Source organism: Fringilla coelebs (genome assembly GCF_963513975.1).
Source record: "Fringilla coelebs genome assembly, chromosome: 6".
Taxonomy (NCBI): Eukaryota; Metazoa; Chordata; class Aves; order Passeriformes; family Fringillidae; genus Fringilla; species Fringilla coelebs.
In genome coordinates, this window is record NC_140034.1 from 30,376,639 (window position 1) to 30,388,117 (window position 11,479).

An 11,479-nucleotide genomic window follows, 5' to 3' on the forward strand; every position below is an offset into this window, starting at 1 on the left:
CCCGCCGAACTTCACAGCGTTTCTCGTGTTTATTCACGCTCACATCAGAGTCGAAGTTTGGGCCGCGGCGATGCGAGAGGCCGGGGGCGTCCCCGAGCCCGCCGCCGCGCTGGTGCCGCACGGCCACCGCGCCCAGCGTGCCAGGAGCGCTGCTCGCCTGCCGAGTGCCCCAAGTCCTCGGGTGCCTTGCAGGTAAACACAGCAAACTCCCCGGGTATAAAAGCAGCCTCTGGTTTTTAAAACCGCACGCAGAAGTTACAGACCAGCGTCAGCAGGAGTGGTGTCACTGGCCTTCCCCGATGGGCGCCGTGCCCGCTCTTTGTCACCTCGGGGCATCCCCGCATTCTCAGCCCGGTCCCGGCGGACGGCAGCTCCCTCCCCGAGGCCGCCGCGCTCCGCTGGGAGCGGGGGAGGCCGCGGCCGGGCCGCCGGGCACCGCCGCGCTGCTGTCGGTGGGTGCCGGGCCACGGGCGGGGACGGGACGGGCAGCCCGGCACCACGCACCGCTGCCAGACCCCCCTTCCTCCGGGAACGCTGCTCCCTGACGTCAGATGTTTGCTTAGGCTTTTGTTCAGTTAAAAATAGTTTCACGCAGCAGCTTACCTGCCGTGGGTGGCGGCTGACCGTGGGCTGCGCCAGGAAAGCGTTTTCTGGCAGAATCAATTATTTCCTTCGCCCTCGGATCTTTGATCTCCGCACGCAAATTAATTATAGTAGTATGCAGGAAACTGGCTCGCAGTCTTCTAAACCCAGCATTTTGCTGCCTGAAACACATGAAAAGGGAAAGTTTCTTTGCAATCTAGCTGTAACAGAGCTGCGTTACCAAGGCTAGATATTTCTTACTGGGACCCATTGAATTGTATGTACTCTCAAATATTATCATCACTCCAGTAGCCTTTATTTTTTATTTTTTGCCTTTGCGTCTCATTCATGGCCGTTATGGTGTTGTACTTGCAATTGCATATTATCCTAGTAAAATAATTGCTTTATAGCAGATTACTTGCAGCGGACATTTATTCTTCTTCTCCTGGTTCTATGGAGTTATTAGAAAGTAATGGGTGCCAAGACAATCAAGGAATATTTCCTAATTAAAGAGGAAAAATGGAACTGTCACCATTTTCCACTGTTTGTGAGCCAATTCATGCACTCAGATCGCACATATTTGTACACCACAAACACAGGCGTAGGTACTGTATGGCCGTAGTGCATGTGCACACACGTACACACGCCCCCCTCACACAGTTAGTTCCTATTTCTTACAGAGGTTAAAGAATAACTTGAAATCGAAGACAAATGAATTGACAGGAAAATGTATCACTTTTTTTCCGCTTTAATTTCTTCCCACATTATAATGAATCTCTGAGCCTTTAGCTAGGTGGGCAATTAACCACCCGGTGCCCGCTGCCCTGTAACAATCACCCCGCTGTATAGCTTATGGGGATGAAGTTTTTTAACAGCTCCATATCCTTATTTTATTATTGTGTACGTGTAGGATACGTAATCTCCCAGACGTGCAGATCTATGGGATCTATACAGCGGATGTATAATTTTATAGTTTATCTTAGCCCAACTGCTCCTGGGTGACAAATCTGTCAGTCGCAGAGAGCACCGTCCTCATTTCAATACTATTTCGTTCTGGGAGCGCGCACGGTAATTCTTTACATCGAAATTGCTTCCCCTCTGGTTCCTATATTTTAATTTAGTAAAGGACTGATTAGCTGTGGCTTTAAAAGGGCCAGGTCTGCGCCGGCTAACAGCGTCACCTCTCACCTCTCCGCAGCCCCGGGCTGGGGTCACTGCGGGGCCGCGGCGGGGGAGTTGGCAGCGCTGCTGCGGCTCCGCTCCCGCCGCGCCTACCTGCGCGCCCCGCACCGCGCCGGGCAGCGCCCTCGCCGCTGCCGAGCTGCCTCTGGGAGCACATCCCCCGTCCCCCCCGCCGAAGGGGCAAGAGCAGCCCGCCCGCCTCTGCCTCTGGTACACCGCTGCTGGCGTGAATCACCGCGGAAACAACGGGAAGATGCAGCTCTGCTAGGCGAAAATAATTGTTTGGTTTAATTCGCAACGACCTGGTTTAATGGCACCCTTTCCTCTGACTCGCAGGGAGGGGAGGAGGAGGGCCCGCCGGGCTGCATCGTCCTCTTTAAAGGCTTCGTGTAAACTTCCACATTTTGAAAGAATAACTTCAGAAACCTCTGTTTGATTGTATTCAGACGTGTGCCCATCTCACATCGATTGGCGGACCCATTGAAGGCGTAAAGATCCGTTGATAACATGCAGGTCGAGTGTCCCTAAATCAGCAGATTCTCCCTTCTCTGACAAAACCTGGAATTTGTTTCACGAGGGAAAAATATTATTTTTCATCTGTAAAAATGTATTTCAAAGAGGGATGATATTCTAACAGGAAGGACTACAATAAAAATCAGAATCGCTTCTGGAAAGGTTTCGCTCTGACTAAATGTTTCGAGTATGTCGGATCCTCATAAAACTACGCTATAGACTTTATTCTGGAAATCAGATAATGCATACAAAATACGAGCAAGACAGTGTCGAAATCATTTTTTTTTCTACCTACGAACTGAACGGTGCAAGTACATTTTAAATACTTTAGATCTTTATCAAAGATAGATGCAGATAAAGGCAAACACCGAATTCAGGAAAACACAAATAATTTTAAGAAGTTACCTTTTTTTGTTTGTTTTTTTGAGTGTAGCGGTGCATTTACAGAACTGGTGCGGAGTCATCACTTTGTTTATTTTTCTAACGTCTACCCAAATTCCAGCAATCCGCAGAGCAGTAACAGCTTTTTCCATGTGTTTATCATCGAGGTTGCAACAGGATTCGCCTCAATTGTTCTGCCTTTCTTGTGTTTTCCTTTCTTCCCCTTTCTGCATTTCCCAGATACATTCGCTTTTGTTGCAAAAATAAACAGCGGAGTTTTTAACAGCAATTTGAGATGATAATGGTTACTGATCCCATTCTTTCCATCATAATCTTCAAGTGGTTTAAGATTAATGATAGGAGGTGTTTTAGCAAGGAGTGTGGGTTTTCTTCTCCAAAGACCATCGCTATGATAATTTACTTAAGATGTTGACAAGACTGTCAGTAAGGCTAATTTTTTATTAAGCTGCGCTGTAGCAACTGTAGTAAGCATTTGTTGTTATTTAGGCGCACTGTATTTTTGAATGCCCGACTATAAATATTGTTATTTGCTCTCTGTCTGATGGATTTGCAATAGAGATGATTCCCCTTGCCTTTGTTTCAAGAAAGGTATCTTCTGGTATTCTGATAAATATTCTCTTCCACCCTCCCCCATCTCCTTTCACGCACATTTTTTAAAAGAAAATAAATTTGAGCAACTACTGTCTTGGTCCAGCAATGTCTTCTGCACAGCATTGTTTTGGCTGGACTCTATCTAGGCACATCCCTGAATCAACGGGACAAGATGCAGGTTTGAGTGCTGGGTTTCTGTGATTTTTTTTTTTTTTTTAATTGGGCAAAATGACCTTTTAAACGGCAAATATCTAACTGTCGTACCCCAGGGTACGAAGCGGCTGGGGTACCTCTTTAAGCGAGGGCACTTTAGGATGTATTGGCGGCTCCCGAGCGGAGTTCTGCCTTGTCCGACGCCCCGCGCCGCCCCGGCCGGAGCGGCTCCCCCCGGCAGGCCGGACCCCGCGGCGGGCGGCGGCGGCAGCGCTCCCGCGGCCGGGGCTCGCCCCGCCGGCCCGGGCTGTCCGCACGCCGGCCGCTTGGCCCGCTCATGCCGGGGCAGCGGGCAGCAGAGCCCCCGGCGGAGCCCATCCGGGCCGAGGGCTCGCTGCGGGCACGGCGGGCTGCCACGCGTGGGTGCGCGTAGGGCAGCGGAGGCGGGCGCGAAGCAGCCCGCTCGATCAGAGAGGAAAAGTCTGGGGTGAAATCGTAACAGACCGGTCGATTTTACCCTGCTGCTGTGCTTCCAATAAACATGAAGCCGTGGCCTTACCTAGAAATCACGGGGGCCCTGTGACACCCGTTGGGCAGTGCTTTATTGCCTTTTTCCGCCCGCCTGCCGCCAGGCGCGCAGAGGGGCCACGCGGGCAGCCAAATTCGGGTGGCGGCCCCTGAGCACCCCCACGCTGCCGCCGGGCCTCGGGGCGCGCAGAGGCGCGCAGGGTAAACGGCGGGGGCTACAAAAGCACGTGCCTCCTCCTTACCGGCCGCCCCTCTCCGCTATCGGCAGCTCTGCGCTCGCACAGAAAGGAAAAGGGCGGCATCACAAACAGTTTATGTTACGATCCCCCGGCCGAAAGGGAGGCGCGGGGCAAGGGGCACCCTCTCTCCGCCTGCGCGGCCCCTGCGCCGTGCGTTCCTCGCAGGGCAGCGCGCAGCGCGGGCGGAGCGCGGCTCCGCGGAGGCGCCGGGCGCGGGCAGCAGGGGGCGCTCCGAGGTTGTGCTGGGAGCCCGCGCCGCCGCGCCGCGCGCCCGCACACGGACGCGCACACGGACACGCATGGGACACACGGACACGCACAGAGACACACATGGGACACACGGACACGCACATGGGACACGCGGACGCGCACGGACTCGCTCATGGGGCACGCGCGGACGCGGGGCACGCAGTCGTGTGCGCACACACAGGTGCGCGTACGCCGCACACGCACGCGTGGAGGCACAGGCGCACGCACACGCGTGTGCGCGCACACACGCGGGGACAGCCAGGTGTGCGCCGTGCTGCGCGCCGGTGTCGCCGTGCCGCTCCCCGTGCGTGTGCGTGTGCGTACCGTGCATTACGCAACTTATTAAACACGACGATGAATTGTCAACATTTTTTTCGCATGTTAGTTCCGCTGATCTGGGCAGGATTTATTTTCAGGTCTCAGGTCCCGGAGCTATAATGCGTGATTTCTTTGCCTTAAATAAAATTGGTCAAATGTTGACAACCTTTAAGCCAATCTAACACTCAAGATTACTGATGGGAAACTAATGAGAAAATATCAGATCGTCCGGCCTGGGGGCTCCTAATTAAATCTTAGCTGATTGAAAAATAAAAGCGGGTTCGGGGGCGTGGGGGAGGAGGGAAGAAGCTCCGGGCTGAACTTTAGCTCTCATTTTACGTGATATTTCCCCAGCCCATCTCTCCCTCTGCTCTTTCCTCCTCCCTCCCGCTGTAAAAACTCTAATATTATTTCGCTGGTTATTTCGAGAGATCCGAATGCGGCTATCATTCCTTGCCCGGTAAACATTAAGGCCTTTAAGCAACGTGATTTAACTAATTAGAAAATTTACATCATTAAGTCTCAGGGAGAGAAAAAAGGAGAAACAAATCTGTCAGTCATTTTAAAAGAGACAGGCCCTATTGAAGTGTGAAGAAATCGGCTCTAATTCAAAAAGGCAATCGGGCAGAAAAAGCCCTCAACATTACCCTGCTAGTTATTAATCAGAAGGGGCTTCCCCCTCTTTCCTTCCCTGTAATGGCAAGAGCTGAAGCACATCGTTAGTTTCTCCTAAAGCTACCGCACAGTTTCCATTCAGCTTTTTTGCCACTCGTCCATGTCCCATATTAATAGCGAGTATTTGTCCATTCAAGGCTCATAGATTTGAAAATGTTTCCGAATTGGAGAGCCGCAGCCACAGGAAAAAAACCCCATGTATTTAAAAAAAAAAAAAAAAAAAAAAAAAAAAAAAAAGGAAAAAAAAGCTCCCGGACTCTTCCCTTCCACCTTTGTCAAATACAAGGGCTGCACTGCCTCGTCTCCCCATTAACGGGAGGTCCTAAAGTAAACCTGCTTGGTGAGAACCAGCTTTTGGCTTTGTTTTTCCCCCCTGCCCTGTATTTCTAAACACAAAGATAAGCCTGAGAGTGGAAAGCATCCGTAGTCGTCCCCCTCCTGGTTTGGTTTTTGTCTTGGGTGGGTTTTTGGGGGTTTTTTGGTTGGGTGTTTTTTGGTTTTTTCCTTTTTTTTCTTTTTCCCCTAGGGACCGGCTGTGTTTAGTGCCACACACCAGGCTCAAGCAGAACAATGCAAACTTGAGTGAAAATCAGAGCGATCGGGTTACTGATGCCGGGTCCTTCACCAAGCGCGGGACGCTGCTGGCCAGTGCGGCGAGCGGGAGGACGAGCTGGCGGCCCCGCTTCGGGGAGCGCAGCTGGGGTGGCGGCGCAGGGAGCTCGGCGGGTGGGGGGAGAAATGAAGCAGCTTGGTCCAGAGCACAGAGACGGTTACATCTCTCTCTCGCATTCTCTTGTCTCCTCTTTCAAACGCGCTCTCTAATCCTCCCCTTCCAACTGTTCACAGTGGACTATAGTATAAATAATAAATACATCCTACTCTGCGTTTTCTCTCTTCCAATCTCGAAGAATCTGACAGTCGCTTTAATCAAAGGAGTTTGCACTGGTTCTAAAGGAGTTTGCACTGGATCTTCATGGAGGTAATTTAAGGAATTTTAAACACGCTCCGGACAAAACCAGGCGATAGGGGCCTATTTCTGATCTCACGGCCCGGGGACGATCTCTCCTGCGGCTCGGGGAATTAGCCCCGTGTAAATGTGTTCAAGATCAGCCTCCTGGTGGGGATTTTACTTGACAGTAGCCTGTGAAGAAACAATATTTTGGCAAGAAAAAAAGAGAAAAGTCTCTCTGCCAGCCCTATTCCGACTTCCATTCATTTACTTCCCAGGGCTAACTTGTAGCCATCTCCGTAGGCAGAGGCTTGCAGAAACGCAAGCCTTCAGCAGGACCGGACACGCTCCGTTCCCTGCGCTGGCTCTGCAGGGCGGGAGCCCTTGCGCAGCCCGCAGGGTGCGAGCGGGCCGGCCGGGCGGGCAGCTCGCTGTCCCCCGGGGAGCCCGGCCGCCCCCCGCGTCCTCCGCTCAGCACCCCCGGCCTCTCCGAGAGGGGGAGAGAAACACGTGCTCCGAAACTGAAGTGCCTCTCCGTTCCCAGCAAAAGCAGCGGAAAACCCGCCCTTGCGCCCGGTGGGAGAGCGATAAGGCAGAGCTCCCTGCCACAGCGAGAAGAGCTGATGGCAGAAACGGGGAGGGGAGGGCAGAAGGAAGAGTCTGCGCTCCTCCGCCCCTTTGCACCAGTTTGTCTTGCAGTTATTCAAAATGATTGAGTTTTCTGAAGAAGGCCCTTTAGAGAGAAAACAAAACCAGCAACAACCTCTTCCGCCAAAACCAACATGAATATCAACCTGTCCACTGGCAGGGCTGCGGAGCTTAGAGGCATTACAGTAAAATTTACGGCGTCCTTAACAACTCCCAATAAAAGCATTAAAATTCACTTTAATTGAGAAAACATTGATTTTTAACTCTGAAAAGGACGAACCCTAATTTAATTGCAAACTTTCACCGACAGAGCAGCATCTCAGGGAGGCCACATTCCATCTTTAATAGAGCCACTTTATGAAGTGATAAAACCAAAGAAAACCTGACAAACAGAGACAGTTGAAATTGCGCAAGAAAAGTTATTTGCCTTCCCTTTCCTTCTTCGCAGCTCCAAACTATCCCGCTCTTCCCTCCCCCTCCAATCTCCGCTCCCCGATCACAAAACACAACTGTAAAAGTAAAAGATTTAGGGTCTAGGGAAGGAGTAGTAGTTAATATTTTAAAAAACGATTTGCTTTTACTAGGTACGGGGTGATGCCAAGAGGTTTAAGGGAACATTTTCACAAAATGGTAGCCTCTTCTGAAAAGGAAACTAATCGGATAAAACTTCCTTGATTTCCCTTGTTCGTTACAAAAATAATTGCTAAAGGGAAGGAAAGGGAAATCCCACCCTCCCTTTCTATCTTATTTCTGTATCGGTTTTTGGTATTATAGAAGAGTAAAGAAGTTTTTGTTTGGTGGTTTTTCATTGATCAGTCACTCTGAGCTAATGTAATTATCCTCATCAATAGAAGGCTGCAGAGAGAATCATTATGTGGGTGACATTGATAAATGATCACCCAAGAGCTGCCTTTTCTCTTGGGCACCCCCACATATGACCCTCCCACATACACAAGGTAGCCATAGAAACACCTTGAGATCCTCAAACACTGCTGCAAATGGGAGAATACAGAGAAAGCGAGAGAAATCCAACTTCACACACTTTCTGTCCCTGCTGAAGCCTCCTTCCCATTGCACGCAGCCACCAAGCCGGGCTCCGCTGTCCTGCCCCATGGGCGCGCAGCCCGGGCCCGGCCCCGTGCCCTCTCACGGCACCATATCCAGCATTTGGGGGGAGGGGGTGTCTTATGGAGCTTGCTTCTGGGATTGTTAAATCTTTTTTTTTTGCTTTCTTTCTTCCCTGGAATAGTTAAGCAATGAGGTTGCACGCACCATACGTATGGTACGCGCATTGCGGAACCTCCTGGTTTTAATGGCGCTCTTGGAGATGCACACCAAAGATATTCACCCCATCCCAGTAATGCGACTCCTGGAAAATGGTTAAACACTAATTTTTAGCAGCGATTTTTTAGTCACAGGCCTATACAAGAAGATTCTGTATTTTTTACTAAGGCAAAGATTTTTTTTGTTCCTCCAGCGGCAGACCCTTCTGTTTTTGTAAGCGAATTCTAAAGTATTGAGAGCAGTAATTGATTCACAATGATCCATAAATCGATGTAAGGAATGGGGTGAAGGTGTTTATTTATTTTTTTATTCCTAAAGCTGCAAGTAAAGTAGCTTTGACACCGTGTGGGGATGAAGGGGAGGAGTTGTTTAGCCGTGCGGGGTCATCCATCATCGGTGTCGCAGAGACTCTGCCCAGAGGAGCAACCTCCCTTCTGTCTGTCTCTTTCTCGCCACCGAAACTATTAATATTAAAATCTGCCTGCAAATCTTGCCCCCACCCGCCCCTCATCCCATCCGGTCCCGCTCAGCCCGCAGCGGCTTGGGCTGCCCAGCCCGGAGCTGGCTCGCTCCGGCGCAGCGCCAGCGGGCTTGATTTTTCCCCAAGTGCTGTAAGGAGAGTTAAAGGGCCGGCCCCGTTTCCTCTGCTGAACCCAGGGATGTGGTAGGGCAGACATGTGGGGCGCAGCCGTCCCTCCGCGCAGCGGAGCCTTCTCCTGCCGCTCCGCGCAGAGAGGGGACTCGGTCGTGCCTGGGGAAAAGAATCGGGCGTTTTCTGGGCTCCATGGGGTTTTTTCCCTAGCAAACGCATCAGGCGTATAGTGGGGCTGGTGGCTCCGCATCGACCCCCGCAAAGACGCCGCCGGCAGACCCTCGCTCCCTTCGGGAAGTCTGGAGAGCCGCTGGAGCGATGAGCAAACCCTACAATGGAGAGCGGGTCCAGCTCGTGTCCCCGCCGCACCCCTTCCCCTGCCCGGCCCGGCCCGGCCCCGGCCCCTCCCAGCCCCCCCCCGGCCCTCACAAACCTGGTCTGTGGCAATTTTCTCTCCCTCGCTCTCTCTGCGGCTATGAGTGAAAGGTGGGGAGCGCCCGGCTCTCCTCGGCATCTCCTCTTCGGCCCTGCGGTGCCCGCTCGCCGCGACGGGCAGGGCTCGGGCGGCAGCGCTGCCGGAGATGCGCTCCCCTCCTCTCTTCGCCTTAAAGGCAGCAAAATCTGGAAGAAAAATCCCTCATTTATGGTGACTACAACTCCCAACGCAGACCCGCTCGGCGAAATAGAAATTTGGGATTATAAACATGTGTGTATGTAAACAAAAGGTGTTTCTTCTGTTACCCTTCGCTTCCCACGGCATAAGCAATTTTTATTCAGACTTGAGTATTTTCTTTAACACTATACCGCTGTCAAAACATTATTCCCGTTTTGTTTGCTTTTGACAGCTGAGCAGTTCTTAAAAATACCAAAATCGGAACCTTCCACGCTAAACAGAAAATCTCAGATGGAGAAATCTCTGAGCGATATTGTACCTTGGATTTCAGCAAGACATCTCACGGAGAGCACAGCCCAAAAGGGGGAGAAAAAAAGAAAGAAAATAAAAGACAACACAGCAATGCACATATTTAGTTCATTATAAAAACAAATAATCTACTATGGCTACATTCTTCCCTGTGTTTCTACCAATGTGATTTCTGACATTTCTCTTCAAATTCTAAAGAAAAAATCTGCAAGGAAATAAAGTACTGTTTAAAAAAAATTAAAATCCTCCCCTTTAAAGTGCTAACAGAAATAATCTTGCCTTCTTAAATTCTGCATCCACAAAAATCAGAGAATTTGGAAATGGGCACCCAGGCTGTGGTCTTCTTATGCGACTGAAGGGTCGATGTGATTTTAACCAGGACAGAGAACATCAAAGCCGAGCAGGGAATTATAATCTAAATTTCATATGAAAGCCTTATAAGAGACACCCACATAGCAGGACCCAATTGCTAAATAAATCCTCACACCCATTCTACTGGCATCCTCCCTTCTGTCGCCAGCAGCGTGGGTCCATTTGCTCAGCTCAGAAATTAAACATTAACTACGAGGTTGAGCCTCTTTCCACATTCCAAGGGTAAAAGTTGTCACTCACAGTTTTTAAAAACGCCCTGGCCAGTTGGAAGGATGAGAAGGAAGGAGGAGTAGGGTTACAAATTTACAGGTGTTGAAGTTGGACACTTTTGTTTCCTAGAAAGTTTAGTTAATTACAAGTCCTTTCCCACTCCCCTCCTCTCAGGAATAAAGGCAGAACTTTCCCCTTCTCTTTGGGCCCCGTTCGGCTCTTGTTGATTTAACAGTGCTACTGAGGAAGGTGAGAGGCTGCTTTTTCTAAACTGATCATTGCTCTTCCTAATTCAAACTCTGCTTTAGTTGCTTCAAAATGCCAGAAGCTTTGGTTTAAGCAAAAACAAACCTTTAACCATGACGCTACTCCAGCTATTTGCACACAAAATGTCAAATCAACATTTTTCTGTCATTAGCTGATGGTTTGTTGTTTTGGTTTGGTCGGTTTTTATTTGTTTTTGTTTGGTTGGTTTTTTTTAAAAGAGCTGAAGACAGCAAAAGGAGTAAAACCATCTGAAAACCTACCTTATGCAATTCTCACATAGGAAAAATTCCCATTGGAGTCAAAGCTTCTTTTCTCCTCCTAAAACTTCTAAACCTACTCCTGCAATAAAGCCATTCTTTACCTCTGAGCTAAATGCCTGGAGGTAAGGTCTGTCGTGGCTATGGACGAACACATGCATACATGTACACACACGGCATTAGTCATCTCATGTCCGGGCCTTCACCGCTCAAGCTCAGCTCCTATGCTATTAGCAGGTAGTACAAGTATTAGACACATCTCTGAAATGTAAGCTGGTGAAACAATATTTCAAATTTTGTTTAATCTGGCAAAAATCTAATATCAGTAATCAGCAGAAATATATAACTTCAGATGGTGTTTCATTCAATTATTCTATTAATGCGATGACAAGCTTGTTTCTGATTTTTCCAGCATTTCTTCTCAATGCTGATAAGAAATATGTTTGAGACATCTCTCATGATAACCTCAGACTCTCCTAAACATGATTAAAAACACAAAAGCCTAGCAAAAAATCAAAAATGAAATATTTATTACCGCATTTTGTG

The 11,479-nt window shown here is 49.7% G+C and overlaps 1 protein-coding gene across 5 annotated transcripts in view; it reads right to left on the bottom strand.

Annotated features, from left to right (window-relative positions):
- Positions 1-11,471: 11,471 nt before the first annotated feature.
- MEIS2 (Meis homeobox 2) overlaps positions 11,472-11,479 on the bottom strand; it is a 174,950-nt gene continuing 174,942 nt past the window's right edge. For all 5 annotated transcript variants that reach the window (XM_084208603.1, XM_084208602.1, XM_084208601.1 and 2 more), the window contains one exon: positions 11,472-11,479. This exon is cut by the window's right edge and continues 1,409 nt beyond it. The gene's annotated coding sequence lies outside the window, so the exon portion shown is untranslated.